Genomic DNA, 18182 nt, shown 5'->3' with positions numbered 1-18182 from the left:
TACAACAAAGAATTATTTGATCCAAAATGTCAGTAGTGCCAAGGTTGAGATACCCTACTATATGACACACCTATTAAAGGTAGAGATTATATCTTATTCATATTTGTCCCCTAGAGATCTCAATACTCACATCCTCCAAAAATTTACCCAATTCTGTCAGTCTGGTTTTAAATTGGGTGCATTTTATGAAACTAAAATTGATTCATAATTGATCATTTATGTGGACCTCTTATTTGGTAATTTTTAAATAATTAGAATGTAAAATTAACTAGAACAATCACCATTCTAACAAATAAGATGTGGCATCAAAGCCTTTGACACCATAGTTCTCTTAATATTGAACCTACATAATGCTATTCACAAATAATAATATAATCTTTTTATAATGAATTCCCTGAAGTCAGCATTTCCCTCTGAAGTCAATTTATGGTACCTAATTGCATGACTATGAAGCACATTTCCAGATCTCAAGATGCAAGAGTGATGATATCCAGTTTTTCTGTAATTGAATTAGTGAAGAGAGAAAGAAAGAAGAGACATTTGGTGCTTATACTATAGTGTTAATATTTTCATTTTTCCAACTTTAACTTTGAGTATAGTATTTTTTTAACTATTTGAGAATTTGTGTAGATTCCATTGTTATTTACCAATTGAAGGTGCAAATATTTAGAAGATGCTAGTTCCTAGACTGATTGATCCATTCAACAAATATGTATAGATTGACCACATGTACAAGGTCTTCTGTGATAAAGATTGGAGAATGAGGACTCTGTTCTCTAGCAGTGTACAGGCAATCAGGAGAGATAAAACATAACTATGTATATCTATAAAATAAAAAATTAAAAAGTTTATGAGACAGATGCAAATAAAGATCTAGTTCAGAGGAGGAGAGATTATTTCCAACTGTTGGGAGGGGTGGGGCTCGGGGATAAGTCAAAGAGGAAGTTTGGGATCAGGAAAGATGGACAATCTTTATAGAGAAATAAAGTGCTCAGTAGTCTTTGCCATTCCTGGCCAATAACAAAAGCACCACTTATTGTGTGTGGAACTTCTTAGAACCTTTGATATTCTAAGTGAACCTCAAGAGAAGATTATGCAGCACATCTCAAACTTATTAATACATGTGTCACTTTATTTGTCAGGATTAGAGTTCCATAGGACACATTCCAGAAAATGCCATTCTACTCTGAAAGAGCTGAGTGAATGTGCAGGAAGGCAGGCCTTTGGATATCTGTACAGCACATCTGGGGAAGGGGAAAAGGAAGTAACAATTCTCATGTGACAGGAGTTGTGCTGCATTTTGTACATCACCAATCCCATGGGCCACTATAAAGTCTCAGCCCAAGGAAAGGTTGATCTGGAGACCACAGTTGAGCAGAGAAAGGCCTCAAGACTTTTGGGTACCATGTAGGATTACACATATCTGTTTCATGTCTGCTTTCTTCATTATAAACCAGAAATCTGGATTAACTTCCTATTAGCATGCAGACTGGCCACATCACGTACCCTGCCCTTATCTGCCATTAAAAAGGAACAGTATATAAAGAGAAGGTTCTAACCCCCCTGTCCCTTACCTGCCATTAAACAGGAACAGTGTATAAAGAGAAGGTTCCAACCCCCCTGTCTCTTACCTGCCGTTAAATAGGAACAGTATATAAAGAGAAGGTTCCAACCCCCCCCCCCACTGCACCCCACCTTTTCTTCCATTTCCAGGTAAGAGATTTAATCTTTGGGATTGTACTTTGTTTTTCTTTTAAAAATAATTTAAAAAAACACCTGTGACAGTTTTGAAAGAGGTACAGAATACTTCTGTAGTTGTAAATAATCATTTCATAAATTTGGCAACGGAGGCCACTTGGAATTGAAGGGTCTTGAGGTCAAAATGTGGAACCCGTTCTGACAACATCAAAGCCTCCACGTCCTCTCCAAAAGGCAGAAAGCAGACATATCAGCTTGATCCAGCATGTACTTTTCTTGCAACCAATGGGTTATTTATTGTTGTTGTACACACTGACAAGCAATGACACAAGGCAGGGACTGGGGAAGCATCTTGCCAAGTGATTGCCTTCCCTGAGCATCTGTAAGGGAACATTATAAAATCCTAGAGTACTAGAGTTGAAAGGAACTTAGTGGCCCAAATAAAAGAAACCAGCTCTCTTAGACAATATAGGGGGGAACTGAGGTGTCTCAGAAAGTTTAAGTGGCCTGCCTTAATCAAACAGGCCATAAAGGCAGATTTTGAACTCAATATCCCACTCCTAGGTCTGCATTCATATTTCTACACCATACATTAAAATTTATAATTTGGGTTTTATTATACTACAGCCACTATTCACACTTGGATTTTAAACTCCTAGTTTGTTTGCCTGTAAATTGGTATTCCCTGCTATCCTTTCTTAGACACAAGACTTTGGAGGCTTCTAACTAGAAACACTAGATGGTTCTGGCAAAGTCGAGTTTGGATGGAATAGAACACAAATAGATTTGCAACAGGGATTCAGTTTTGTTGAAAATCCACTGAGTCTGGAAAGTAACATACAAAACTGCCAGGTAAGAATATGTTTGGGGGTTTAGTGAATTCAAAATATTGAGAAAGAGTTGGAGAATTTAGACCAAACTGCTCATTGCTAGACTTGCTCAGCCCTCCTCAGCTGTACTAGGAAAGTTTGGTAGAACACATGGGAAATAGGTTTAGTGTATAAATATCCCAGCTGGTGAGATGGAAAGCATCCTAGTAACTAACAAAACATTTCTGTCTTGGAATTACTCCAAATATAAGAGTAACAAGGTGGAGGTGGTGTGCAGACATTGCTTTTAAACCAGAGAATTCCAGCTCTTTCAGGAAGTCCTCCCAGATTAAGTCAGAGCAATAATCAGCCAAAACTTAATCATGAGCTCATGCTTTTATTCTCAGTATATCCACTAAACAATTAGCAGATATTGCTAAGCATCTTCTCTGTGTCAGGCAGTGAGGATACAATGCCTTTTAGAGGTCCTCTTTCCCCTCAGCATTTTGTCTTCTTTCATGGAATTTCCAGAGGACCTCTGAAAATTGTCCTTGACCTGCAGGTATCTAGGTACATCTTTTTCTGACAAAATCTGTTGTGTAACAACCATCACAACCATGATATAGGACCTTTCTATCATCTCAAAAAGGTCCCCTGTGTCACTTGCAATCTATCTCTTCTCCCCATTCCCTGGCTCCATTAACCACTGACTTACTTTCTTTCACCATACTTAATGCCTTTTCTAGAATTTCATGTAAATGAGGTCATACAGTATGTAGAGTTTTCTTTTCTTTTCTTTCTTTCTTTTTTTTTTTTTTGGTCTGACTTCTGTTATTTAGCATAATGCTTTAGAGATCCGTTCATGTTGTGTGTTTATTGGTAGTCATTTCCTTTTCATTGCTGAGTAAGTCTATTGCATGAGTACATCACAAAATATGTATTCCATTTACCATTTGATGAATACTTGTTTTTTCTTCTACTTTCCAGCTTTTATGAGTAAAGCTGCTATGAATATATGAGCACAAGTCTTCATGTAAGCATGTATTTTCAGTTTTCTTGAGTAAATATCTAAAATCTTAGTTGCTGGGTCACATGTATGCTTAACATTATAAGAAATTGAAATTTGTGAGCATTTCAGTTGCCCTACATCCTTGCCAACCCTTAGGTTGGCAGTCTTTTTGATTTTAGGAGTTCTAGAGTTCTAGAGTATGAGTGGTATAATCAATTATGGTTTTATTTATTTTTTTTAAGATTTATTTGTTCATTTTAAAGAGAGAGAGAGCAAGACAGAGACAGAGGTAGAGAGAGAAAGAGTGTGGGGGGAGGGACAGAGAGAGAGAATCTTTCAAGCAGACTCCCTGTTGAGTGCAGAGCCCATCCTTGGAGGCTGAATCTCAGGACTCATGAGATCATGACCTGAGCCCAAACCAAGAATCAGAAGCTTAACTGACTGAGGCACCCCTCAATTATGGTTTTAATTGCATTTCCCTGATGACTAATGACATTGAGAATTTTTTGCCATTCATATATCTCCTTTGTTAAAGTGTCTGTGCAATATCTTTGTTCCTTTTGTTCTTGTTTTCTTCCTAATGAATTATAAGTATTTTTAGAAATATAATTTGAGTAAAAGTCTTTCATTAGATATATGTTTTGCAAATATCTGCTTATATAATAGTTTGTGGCTTGCCTTTTCATTTTCTTAACAGTGTCTTTGGAAGGGCAAACATTTTCAATTTTAATGAAACCCCATTTTTCTATTTTTAACTATTTCATGCTTTTTGGATCCAATTTAAAAAACTTCACCTAACCAAAGGTCACTAAGATTTTCTCCTGTGATCCCTTCTGGAAATTTTATAGTTTTAGCTTTTGTTAAAACTATGTTTAGTTCTACAATCCATTTCAAGTTAATTTTTGCATATTGGAGAACATAAAGAGTTTTCTTTTTTGCATATAGATATTCAGTTATTTCAACATCATTTGTTGAAAAGATTTCCTTTCCCTCACTGAATTGCCTTGGAACATTTGTTGAAAATCAATTGGCTATCTATATGAGGGTCTATTTGTAGAATTTTAATTCTGTTCATTTGATCTGTATGTTTAACTTTATGCCAATACTATTCTTTTTTGTTTACTGTAGCATTGTAGTACGTCCTGAAATTAATGTTATTCTTTTTTTCAAAATTATTTGGGCTATTTTAGTCCCTTTGTATTTCTATATACATTTGTGGATCAGCTTGTCAGTTTCTAAAAGGTGTCTGCTTGGATTTTTTATTGGAATTTCACTGACTCTATAAATTAATTTGGAGAAAATTGACATCTTAACAATATTGAGTATTCTGATCCATAAGCATAGTATATATCTCCATTTATTTATGTCTTTAAAATTTTTTTAGCTATGGTTTATCGTTTGCTGTGTACAGGTCATGCATATATTTTATTAAGTTTATACCTAGGAATTTTATGATTTGATGTTATTATAAATGATAATTTAAAAATTTCCATTTACAATTGTTGATACTTGATAGAAATACAATTGATTTTTAAAATATTGACCATATAAACTGCAAGCTTGCTAAATTCACATATTAGTTGTAGTTTTTCTTAGGTAGATTCCTTAGGATTTCCTATAATTGTGCTATATTTAAATAAAGGCAGTTTTAAGTTTTCTTTACAATCCATATGCCTTTTATTTCCTTTTCTTCCTGAGGGAGAATAGGGCAGATACTCAAGCCTGTCTGGAATGGCTTGAGTGACAGGAGGAACAAGTGACCTTGGGATTTGGGGATGGGGCCAGGATAAGTGTTACCTCTGGCCATTATTTGCATGGTTTGAATATTCTGCTGGTGCCAAGGGAAAAAATATGTGGGCCTTAAGTCATGCTCAGTTGTGGGGTAAAGGGGGAAACAGGGGAGGTAAGGCTTAAAAGTTGTTAAAGATTAAACATCAAAACTGGAGTCAGATTCTATTATAGTTTGATTTGCTAAAATGATTTTCAAAGAAATTGGACCGTCAGCAACAGGAATTTCAAAGTTGATGGTTTAGGAACAAGATGACTACATTGGTTTATGGTTTTCATTTCATCTAGATGGCCTATGTGACCTTTAAGACATTTAATAACATGGACAACAAGAAAATAATATTACCAGCAGTATGTTGTCAACTGTAACCTCCACTCTACCATCTAAAGACCCTTCCCCTGCTTTGTCATCTTTTCATCTGGCTTTATTTTAAAAGGTGGGTGTAATCCCAGATAATTATTCATTTGGCTACTAATTCTCATCTTTTTATCTGGTCTACCCCATCACTAATTGCTCAGTTGGGGAATCCAATAAGTTTTTTCATAGTTTCTGGACTAGAAATATTGGTATCAGAGTTGATTTTACCCATTACTAAATGAGTCTTGAATAACTTGATTTCCTGCTGTTGTTAATAATAAAATAACTTGTCTCTCTTTTCCTTTCTCCCTTAAATTCAAAGAGCTCAGCACTTAGGCCAACTCTGGTCACTTCACATTTGAAATCAACTCATTACTTGCATTCTTGAACTTCTTCCAACCAAATTCCTAAAAGAATTTGGTATTCCTGAGGCAACTGCTCTGGTGATTACACTGATTTTGCCTTTTTCTGGTGACAGGTGTTAGGACCATGACAATTATGACTCACTGGGAAAAAAGAAATCCTAAATCAAAATTCTGCCCAGAACCTGGGCACCCAGGCTGTCTGGAGTTTGCCATATTTATTAACACTGCAGAAAGATCTTGTTTTCCCAGTACTACTTATTTAAAAGACAGTTCCTCTCCAGGCTGTCTATGTAGCCTGCCTAGGGAATGCTGGAGATCTGATACATTAATTTAATTCTTCCTGGTTGCTAAGAGCAAAAGAGACCATGTGTCCTCTCTACCCTGAGTGCAATTAGCCTGAAGAGCAGCACAGCTGGACTTGCATTCAAGGGTAGTATTTCTTTCATTAGTAGAGAGGTTAGCAATTCCTGACCAGAGAGCAAATATCACTAAAACTCTGAATACCTCAAATTTCTCCGTCCTCCACAGATAAGATGTTTTGGAATAATGTGTCTTCAAGAACTTAGAATCTCACTAGGGGGATAAGATGGGTAAGTGACTCACTACAAAAGAAGTTCTTAGTGTGAGGTAAGAATCCTTACAGGAAAAGTAAAAAAAAAAATAGAATATAAAGTGACTACTGATTAATAATAATAAAATATTTCACTACTATGTGGGAAATATTCTGCAGTATCAGCACATACTGCGAAATAACTATTTCAATGATAATAATAATAATGTCTAACATTTCTACCATATGCCAGGCTGTAGTAAGTACTTTAATAGACTACTTCATCATTATTCAAAGTAGGTGCTTTTACCATCTCTATTTTAGAGAAGGAAACTGAGGCTCAGATGGGTTAAACAACTTGCCCAAGGTTCCACTACTGATGAGTGGCATAGCTAGGATTTTGACTGTCAAGAGTTGTATTTTCCCCCTCTTCTATGTGATTACTCTACGGACAAATGCCTGCAGGAGTTTGAACTGGGATGACAATCAGAGAAAACTTCGGAGAAGAGGCTAAATGGGATGGCTTTGAAGCATGAGTTGAAATTGGAACGATGAAAATAGTAGGGAGAGAGGGGACCTGGCATTGCAGTTAGAAGACATAATGGACAAACGCTCTATGAGCATTGTTTTGTCTTTTATCTGTGGGCTCATCTCCCCAATGTGCCCTGCCTCTTCACACATCCTGGACAGGTATATAAACTATTGTATTGTGTTTTGACATGGTTGTTTTGTTAAGGCCACTCTATCAAGACTAGGTAATGGGATCTCCTCTAAAGGGGGGGGGGTGTCTCTGAGTACATCGTCTGTGGAAGGGACCATGCTTCTGACAGGACACCGATTCTCCTAAATTTGGGGAGGCAACTCTTAGGGAGAAAACTGCTTCTTTTAAGTCTACCTCCTTGTGAGTCTAGACTTTTTTTTTTAAGATTATATTTATTTATTTGAGAGAGGGGGTGGGGTACACAAGTGGGAGTAGGGACAGAGGGAGTGGAAGAAGCAGACTCCAGCTGAGTGGGGAGCCTGACATGGTGCTGATCCCAGGACCGAGATCATGACCTGGGCCAAAGTCAGACGCTTAACTGACTGAACCACCCAGGTGCCACAGAGTCTGGACTTTGAGATGGGTTCAGGGGCCTTACTGACTGCTGAGGAAAGATTCTTATTTCTATCTGGAGGCAGAGGGTGCATATCAAGCAGTACTCCCATAGAAGATATTTTGGAAGACAGATTATTTTGCTTCATTTTACTCTAATTCCCTTTTGTGATCTGAGAACTTCAGCAAAGTTTTATTTAAATGCTTAAAATTGATCTTGGCAATGCTATACCATTTGTGCCAAAAACCAGTACTGCCCCCTGAGATCAGGGTGGTGAGGGTAGCAGGAATTTATTCTCTCTTCCCACATCCCTTCTCTCATGTGTTCTCACTCTTACTTTCTGGTTCCCCATATACCACTAACCACTTCTAGAGTGCAGGCTATATGCCAAACACAGTATTAAGAATTTCATGCATATTGTGTCAATTAATGCTCATGCCAGTCCTTGAAGTAAGTAGCTTTCTACTTTCACTTTATAGTTGAAGGTTATAGAACTGGTAAGTGGTAGCTTCAGTTATCTATCGCCATAATAATACTGCAAATAAACAACCTCAAAGCTTCAGTGACATAGAACAGTAAACATTTGTTTTGCACTTGAGTCTGTGGGCGTCAGCTCATCTAATATGGATTTAGCTTCTTTTAGCTGGTCTCACTCTTGTGGCCAGCTCTGGGTTGGTTGTGTGGCTTTGTTGATCTTGGCTAGGCTTGCTCACACGCCTGGGGTTTGGCAGGTCATTGGCTAATTGAGAATGACCTTTGCTGGGATGACTTGGAGTTTTCTTTGTTCCACTTCTTGCCCATCCTCCAGCATTCTAGGCTAGGCATGTCCATCTTGTGGCATAGCAGAGGGCAAGAGCAAAAACATGTAAGTGGTTTTTAAGCCTCTGCTTATGTCATGTCTGCTAATATACTGTTGGGCAAAGCAAGTCACATGACCACACGTGTAAGGGCCTGACAGGTGAAAAATCAGGGCTGTTAATGCAATCAACATGCCATAGGGTGGAGCTCATGTTCCCTCTTACTTTTCTGTCTCCTATTAATGAGATAATTATCCAATAATTGCCCAATTGTTTTTTCTTTGTATTGTAGCATAGCTGACACACAATGTTATATTAATTTCAGGTGTACATAATAGTGATTTGACGACTCTATATGTTATGCTATGCTTACTTCAAGTCCATCTGTCATCTACCATCTGTCACCATACAATGCTATTACAATACTGCTCAATTACCTACGTTCCTTAAGTAGAAGATGAATCCTGGGCTCTAAGATTTACGGCTGATAGGTCTGGCTACATTTTGTGAAGATACTCCTGCAGACAACTTCAGAGGAAAAGTTTGTTTCCTTACAATGTGTGTATTCGTGTTTTGGGATAATGATGACTCCTCAGATTCCAAGTTGAAGAATTTTCCTTGGCACAGTGACTATCAAGACTCCAGAGGATGAAGATTCCTTTTTAATAGCAAAGCACTCACGAAGCCTTACATGGTATTAGCTGTATCAGACTGAGGAAATATATAATAGCAGTCATTCTGAGTTTAGTCCATTAATTTAGATTAATTTATATTTTATTATTCCCAGCAGTATTTATATCTACATACATTTTGAACATAGTGGTACTTGTATATGTGAGATATTATTTATGTATTTTATAGATAGTGCAGTTTGTGCATATGGATTTTCTGATTTTTTTGCAGTAACTCCGAAGCTTCCCTCCCAGGTAAATACACACACACACACACACACACACACAATCTGCCTCCTAGCCTTAGTGACAGAATTTTCTTATTATATATTTTACCAAATGCTTCATAGGAGATGTAGGGCTAAAGTGGCAATAAGAAGGCCATCACAGTTATGACAGTCTTTTACAAGGTACAGAGGCAGTAGCAACCTCCCTGCTTTCTACAAAGACTCTTCAGTACATATAGGAGAAAGGGCTAACTCTTTAGTGAGGGATTTGAAAACCTCCCAGATTGAACCTAAACTTCCCTTTCTAGATTTTTTTATTAAAAATTCCTTCACCAAATGCTCTCCTTTTCTGCCAACACACAGGATTACAAACAGTCTCTGCTACTAAGAAACTAAGTTGCTTCCTCTTAAACATTTTAGAGCCACAGCTTTATTGCAAGCATTTTATTTTTACATACCCTATGGCATCAAGCAGATAGAAATGATTTAAAAATACGTTTGAATTGAAATAGTAGAAAGGAAGTCACCGATTTTCTCTCAGGGATAATGTATTGAAAGCCTTAAATCTTAAAAATGATTGAATTCTGTGTCTTTAGGATTTATCCCTCTGATCATGGTGAGGGGGCTGATCAGAAGACAATCAGATATTGGCACAACATTTAACCTGAATAATTGTCTGAGGAATCCACTCTAAGCCCAGGTGGAGGGTAGAAAGCCAAGAGATCTTTCACTAGGGGTTTGAAGAGGAGAGACTGATCAAAGAACATCACAGAGCCAGACTGAGGGGGCTCTGGGTACCGGGTGGTGGTTCATTATGTTGTTTGTACTACATGAGCACTGACAGAATCAGAAAGGAAATGACTGGATAGCCACTTGGCCTTAGGTTTTCCAGTGGAATGACCGCAGTAGGATCAAGTGACTTTACTGCCAACCAAAAGCACAGATGTCCATGGAGGAAGTAAGAAAAGTGGAGGGTGCTTGGCACACAAACATCTCATTTATATCTTTGAGCAGTGAACCTCACCAAGGCTCCAGTGTTCCACTTACAGGTATATCCACATAGACCCACTGAGAAGGCCTGCCTTGCCTTCCAAACTCATGTGTGACAGCTGCAGAGGAATGGGGGTGGGGGAAGCAAATGCTCCCATATCTAATTAGTGGAATAGTTAAAACTGGAGCAAGGCCATTCTAAATCAATAGCCTTTCCTGGCTGCCTGCTGTAGGCAAATTGCTTAAACTCCTTGAATTTCAGTTTTCTCACCTCACCTCTAAAATGCGGATAATAGTAACTATGCCACTAGAAGTTTTACTTAGATGTTAACTGCCATCTAGTTTAGTTTCTATGTTATAGAAAGATGCGAGGTTCAAAAGGTAATTTTCCCTTTCTCTGGCACATTCCACATGCCCTATATCCAGGAGTTTTGTGCTGCCTAATTCCTAAGGGAATTAAATTTCTTTGTGTATTAGGCATTCCCTTCTAACAAGGCCATCACCACCCAGAGCTTTTGTTTGAAAATCAGAGATTGCTGTGGAGAGGAAAGAGGAATGAAGTGGCTGATTTTTAGCTATCTCAGGTGGGGCTAAGCCAAATTTGATTTGAATTAAAAAATTAAAAGCATGTGATAATATTTGCATGTCAGGGTTGTGGAAGAAGCTCATACGTGCTCCATCTTTCTGTCAGAGTTAATGTAAGGACTGAAATCAGTTCGTGTACGTGAAAGCACCTAACCCAGTGCCTGATTCAAAAGTCTGGCCTCAATAAGGGCTTATTTCTCTTTGCCTGCCTGTTTATTTGTGCTTTGTTATCCAGGAAATGCCTATCAGTTGAGCCATTTGAAATCCAAATATCTACCCTCTATTTAGATCCCCCCCCTCAACAAACTGGATTACTTGTACCCCTAGGGTGCATAGAAACTCCTGGGAGGGGTTGAGTGGGTTGAGAGAGATTTAGGGAATAGGTTTCTAAATCCTAAAGCTCCACATTTACTTTTTCCTAAAATTGATCAGCCTGAGTTGGATGTCATTCTAGTTCTCTTTCCCAACTTTCCTTTCACATTCACCTTTTCACCACTTGACAAAAGAAACGCATACCTCCCATCATTTCTGAATCTTACTGAGTCTGAATGCTGCATTGCCTGGGGAGAGGTTCTCATATAAAGCAAAAAAACAGAAATGAGAAAAACATGTTTTGGCAGAAAAGGAGAGCATTTGGTAAAAGAAAGTGCAATAAAAAAATCTAGAAAGAGAACTTTAGGCTCCATTTGGGAGGTTTTCAAATCCCTTGCTGGAATTGCGGTTTTATCCCATATGCACTGAGGAGTCTTTGCAGAAATCAAGGAGGTTGCCACCGGCTTCTACATCTCGTAAAAGACTGTCATTGCTCTGATGGCTTTCCTATTGCAACTTCAGTTCTACATTTCCTGTGAGGTATTTTGTAAAATACATAATATATATTTTGTAATGTACATGTGTATAATATATAATATATATTATGTTTATATTTTATTAAAAGGTATATGGTAAATTTTACTTTTTTATTCAATAATTATCAAATTTTGTAATATATGCTGTTTGGACTAATCATGTGCTAGTAATAATTTTAATGGGTAAATCGATCTAGAAGAAATTGTAAACATAAGAGAATTATGGATATAGGAAGTTAAAAACATAAATACATATTTGAATAACATATATTTTTGTTGTAGAAAACTATGACAGGGTGATCAATAAAACATAGAGATACATTTCTCTGGACAAATTCTATGAGGGCATTCTCTTTGATGACTGAAAGAGCAACAGTGTGGGCACCTCGGTGGCTCAGTGGGTTAAGCACCCACCATTGGTTTCTGCTCAGGTCATGATCTCAGGGTCCTGAGATCCAGCCCCAGGTCTGGCATGGAGCCTGCCTAAGATTCTCTTTCTACCTCTCCTCTGCTCCTCCCCATCTCCCCTGCTCCTGCTCTCTCGCTCTCATTAAAAAAAAAAGAAAGCAAGCAAGCAGCAGTGTAAAATATATATTAAAAGAAGTGTTCATTTACTTATTTTCAAATGGATGGATAACAAATCATTGTGGTATTTAGATTTCATTGGACAGATTTATAAAGAGATGAAATAGTTTTGTTTTTAAATGTTACTATTTACAGTGCACTGGAAATATCACCCTTTGCAATTATTTAAATTTATGATGAGAAATTTTAAAGGACAGAAGTTAAAAATGTGTGAATGGGTACTTAATTTTCAATCTTTTGGGAGTAAATAATCTAAAAAGTTTGAAAATTACTATTATAGGTCACGTGCAAAATGCGGTTTGGTTAACGCTGGTGCTGTCCTCACTGGGGATAGCAAAGAATAGCTGGCGAGGAATGGGGAGCAGTGAAGATGGGGAAATTACCGCATGTGTAGTACAGGGGACGTACCATGGAGAGCCCCTGGATGACTGAGAGACAGAGAGGCCTTTGCCGGGCTGGGCAGGACGCAAGTGGCTCTGGGAACTACCGCGGGACAAACAAAATGGCGACCGTTTGGCTGTAAGGGTCGGCGCCACGAGGATCTGGCCAGATTAGTGACAACGAGTTGGTTTAGAGCAACAGCTACTGTCAGGACAGGCTTCCAGCGAGATGAGACGTGAAGCGGTGCCAGCCAAGCCCTGTCGGTGAGTTGGAGTCAGTGCTGGTGGAGAGGAGTCGTCGTTTTTTTTACTTGAGAGGTGCCGGAACACTCATGGTTCAACTTATGCAGAGCAGTCTGTGTGTCTAACAGAAGTTTCAGAATTTCACACACTACTTAGGAAAAGGTATCAGGTATTAGTTGGTTGCCATGAATGATGGGTTTGTCACTGAAGAAGCCTAGGGTCCCTTGGTGATTATAATGACATCTGTGTAAATACAAACTCACTGTCCAAAGCCAATCGATATTTGGTTAATTCAACTTCTTAACTTTGTGGAAAGAGTACTACTATTTCAGAGTTCTCTGATCTGCTGGGAAAATAGTGATCTGGGAGACAGTAGTGACCTAGGAGAATTACTGCGAGGTTTCACAGATTATCACATTGCACAGTTTCTCAAGTCTTGATTCAGGTGTTCAGTTGCAACTTGTGTATCAGATTTGGAACAAATCTAACTGGTCAAATGTAAATCTAAAAATATCCCCAAAAGTAGCTGTGTAGGGGCGCCTGGGTGGCACAGCGGTTAAGCGTCTGCCTTTGGCTCAGGGCGTGATCCTGGCGTTATGGGATGGAGCCCCACATCAGGCTCCTCCGCTATGAGCCTGCTTCTTCCTCTCCCACTCCCCCTGCTTGTGTTCCCTCTCTCGCTATCTGTCTCTATCTCAGTCAAATAAATAAATAAAATCTTAAAAAAAAAGTAGCTGTGTAGACTGTCTCTCATTTCACGTTATCGAAACCCTGATTTCTATCCCACCTTCTCCTTTTCTTTTAGCAGATGATTATATTTATTTTTTGTAAATACTCTTAAGTTTCCCAGGAGCCACTTTTGCTTATAGAGGAAAATCTAATTTTTTTAGTCTGGCATTGAGGCCTCCACAATTTGCCTCAATCTGTATTTCTCATTTTATTTTCCATCATTTCCCTATGTGGAACAGCAGTTCAGTCTGTTTCACTACCATCTGGATATGACTTTAGGATAGAGTAGGAACCAGACTAAGATACAAATGAAGGATGATGGGACATCACTTTTGATAAGGCAATTAAAGGTTTCATAAAAGATCACATTTGAATTGATCCTTGACATGGTGGATTTTCAAGGCATGGCCATAGAATAAAATACTGAGCTATTAGTGAGGAACTAGGTGTTGCCTAGCTTTCTAGGACATTTACTCCAACAATAAAGATACCAGGAGGTCAGAAAATATTTGTATTGGTCTATTCTTATTACATATTGCACCAAAGTGGTAAAATGGCCTACATTAAATGTGTGCTTAGGTCTCTTTCCACACACAGAGTTGTGAAGTAGGAACTTCCTGAAATTTGACCCTTTAGTAGGCAGAATTTGGTATAGGACAGTTCTGTTTAGAATCCTATTTGTGGTGGTTTATTATTACTATAATCACAGAAAGACTCCATTCTTATATTTCACCTACAGTACTTTAATATAAGTGTTATGTAGGAGTATCTCTGGGCAAGATGGTGATTCAAGTTTTAATTGTCAACCTGGGATTAAAAAAAAGAACATGACCCTCATTGAGGAGACAGATTCTAAATCTGGCACTGCCACTGATGCTAATAAAAACAAAATAATAATTTTTCCCAGCCTTAATTTCTGTACCTGTGAATATATATAGTAATAACGTCCTTGCCTATTTGTAAAAGTGCAGTGAGAATTGAGTCTGTTAATCTATGTAAACATATTTGCAAGGAATTAAAAATCCCTAAAATGCAAAGGATCAAATTCCAGGCTCTTTGTTTCCTCTGAGGGTACAATTAGGTAATCTGAAAAACAGCCATTCAAATGCATTAGGTGGTATAGGTAAAGACCATGAGAGCTGGGACTTTCTCTTGTATTTCCAGTGCCTAAATAGTGTCTGTCACATAGTAGATCCTCACTAAATATTTACAGAGTGAAAGAATGAACAAGTGACTGGAGGCATTCAGGGGCCTCCTTCTATCTGGCTCTCCTGGCTGCCAAAGCTCTATGTCTAGGTGACTGGCTAAGTTTAAGAGCTGTTTGTTTGCTTAAGGATATCCTGCTTCCACCTGCTTTTCTCCCTGACTGTTTTATAATAGCAATAGATAACATTGCTTGAGGACCACATATGTGCTAGGAGCTGTGAGGTGCTTTACATAAACTATTGGTAATCCTCACAATCCTAAAAAGGTGTGCATCCTTATATTAAACATCAGAAACTCATGCTCAGAAAAGGTAAGTAACTTACTAAAAATCATGTAGCTAATGTGGCAATTTGGATAGGCTAGATTATGCTGCAGTAGTAAACAACCTCCACATCTTAGTGACTTAAAACACAAAGGTTTGTTTTTTACTTGTATCACATGTTCACAGTGAGTCAGCAGGGGGACCCCGCTCATTGTTGTTAGGGATGTAGGCTACAGAGCAGCAACCATCACAAATATTGCTGTACCAGAGGAAAAGACATCTCTAGAGAGTGTCACACCAGCAATAAAAGCTTGCCCTAGAAATGACATACATCCCTTTTTCTCACAATGTATTTGCCAAGATTAGTCATGTGACTCCACCTAACTACAGGCAAGCCAGGAAGTGTAGCCCTATTATATGCCTGGAAGGCAGAGCAAGAAATTTGGGGGGCTGTGCAAATCACTACCAGACCTAGTAAGTGGAAGACTTGGTTTCTGAATCCAAAAATTATTTGACTCCAAAACCAGATTTTACAAAACCTCATTGATTTACTCAGTTTGCCTTGAGTTCTGGGATTGGGGATATCCTTATCATTTGACTTTGTGTTGCTTTTCAGTGAGGGTTGTCTTTTTGAGGCAACCTAGGCTAAATCTTCCTAAGCTGAGAAAACTCTTCCTTCTCAGTTGTCATACTACGAATCATGACCCCTTTGGCCTGTGGCAGATGAGGGCTTGAAAGTCAGACCCTCTGGGGTAGGCACTGTACTCATCCATGCTATCGTTTGCTTGTGTATCTGTAGCAGAAATATTGTCATTAACACCATAATTTTGCTATTCCAGTCCCACAGCTGCTGGAGTGGCCTAGCAATTGGCTGGTAGCACCCTGAATTATAGAAGATATATGCTGGGCCAGAAGTAGGCCTTCTTCCTGCAGACTTGGAAGGAGCTGATAACAAAGGCCTGCCAACATAGCTCTGACTGTAAGTTAAGATCATTCACATTTCCATCTTTGTAGGCAGCCTGTGATGTGAGTTTGGAGGCTGCCAAAAGCTAAAGCCATGAATTAGAAGTCAAGAGCTTTGAAATCATTCCTGGCTCTATCATCACTAGTTGTGTGACCTTGGGCAAGTAATTTAATCTCTCAGAAGTCTGAGTTTTCTCATCTGGAAAAAGAATTCCAGTTCCAACATTCAGGTTTTTAGGATGAAAACTGCCAATTTGTGCATAATGTGAATGGCTGACATCTGAATAGTACTTAATATTTTACAAAGCTTTTCTTCAGCTGCCTTGCAGTGCAGACATAATTACTGTGATTTCCCCAGTGAAGAAACTCAGTCTTGTAAGATCAGGTGAATTGCCCAAGGTCTCACAACTAATAAATACTGGAAGTAGGACCCAAACATTAGTCTTCTGTCTCCAAATACGATATTCTTTTCTCTGATCTGAGTCATTGACTGGGATGATCCACAGGATGTGAAAAAGAACATACAAGTAAAAAAAGTGGGTAACAGAAAAAATAGTAGAGGGTTTGGATTATTGAAGACTAATTCTGAATCTAAGCTCTTCCATTTACTGGTTTAGAATCCTAGAAAAGCCCTGCCTTCTTTCCTTCCTTTCTTTCTTCCTTTCTTCCTTTTATGTTTGGCAAAAGTAGGTAGGGCTCAAAGTCATCTGGTACACACTGGTATAGCTACGCTGCTTATTAAAATATTGAAATCCTTCTGTACTGTTTGGTGAATAGCTACTCTAACTGACCCCCTCCTTTAACATTCCCACCCACCTCCTCATAATTTAGTAACAAAGGTGGCAGTGTGGGGCTCAGCAGGGGGCGTTAAGGACCCACCTCATTCCAGGGCTGTGATTAGTCCCCAGCTATATTGGTTGTTAAATATTTTTTAATTTCACCAATGAGTGGGGATAATAACATTCTTCCCAGATTCAGTGGGCTGCTGCTGAAGATCAGATAGTATAAGACAGTGAAGAGACATACCAGCTATAAACCTTAAAGGCAATGTTTTTAAAAAAATCTCATAGAATGGTCCCTGGAGAAATAATTCTGTTGTACTGAAAATAGCACAGAGGTTTTTACCTTGGTGAGACTGGTTGCCTATTAGCCTATTCAAGATTCTGAGATAGTAAAGGAACTTATTTTACTTTTTTAACTCTGAGTTTTCTAATGTTTGAGAATAGAATTCATTTCCTCCACCATCATACACTTCTCACATCCTTTGCTAATTTTGTGAATCTTGGTTTTTGATCCTGAGCTTATTGTTTTCTCTATCTTTACTTCTTTTTGTAAGGTATGTCTTTCTGTGCCCTGGCCCACATGGTTCAGTCCAGAGTCAGAGGCAGTCCACAGCCTATGGCAGGTTTATCACAGGACAGAGGTCTCTGGAGTCCAGCTATCCTAGAAAAAGAAGAACAAGGAAAATAATACATCATCAAAAACAATGGCAGCTGATATTTATTGAGTGCTTTTTACATGTGATGGATTCTGCTGAGTGTTGTACATATTCTGCTGGTCATGGTGCTTGACTGTCCCTCCATTTCACCCCATGTGATTAATCTAAGCCAGGGGGCAGCAAACTATGGCCTGTGGGCCATCCATTCCTTGGCTTGTTTTTGGAAGCCCCATGAGCTAAGAATATTTTTTATATTTTTGTAGGGTTGAAAAAAGAAGAATATACTATAGAGGTTCTATGCAACCCACAAAGCCTAAAATTGTTTTTATTTTGCTTTTTACAGAAAAAGTGCCAGGACATGGTAATCCCACTTTCTTACTAGTGGTTAGATTAGAATTAGGCATGCAGTCCATTCAAACAATGAATGGTTTTTGAGGCCTAACCACTATTTTGAATGTTGGGAATACATCATTAAGCAAAACAGACAAATGTTCCTGCCTTTGTGTATTTTACTTTCAGTTCTAGTTAATGAGATATAAGTCTATTGTTGTTTGGTAAAGGTTTTTCACATTCAAGTAGGGAGTAGT

At 38.4% G+C, this 18182-nt stretch overlaps 1 long non-coding RNA gene across 1 annotated transcript in view; it reads left to right on the top strand.

Annotated features, from left to right (window-relative positions):
- The window catches only part of LOC125283372 (uncharacterized), a 262139-nt gene that overhangs the window by 33087 nt on the left and 210870 nt on the right, over positions 1-18182 (top strand). Inside the window, exon 2 of the long non-coding RNA XR_007191159.2 lies at positions 16034-16173. This is a non-coding gene — a long non-coding RNA (uncharacterized LOC125283372). The remainder of the gene's footprint in view (positions 1-16033; positions 16174-18182) is intronic.

The sequence above is a fragment of the Ursus arctos genome, unplaced genomic scaffold (assembly GCF_023065955.2).
Source record: "Ursus arctos isolate Adak ecotype North America unplaced genomic scaffold, UrsArc2.0 scaffold_15, whole genome shotgun sequence".
In the NCBI taxonomy this organism is placed as follows: Eukaryota; Metazoa; Chordata; class Mammalia; order Carnivora; family Ursidae; genus Ursus; species Ursus arctos.
Note: the sequence above shows the minus strand (reverse complement) of the source record. Positions and strands in the feature narration are given on the sequence as shown.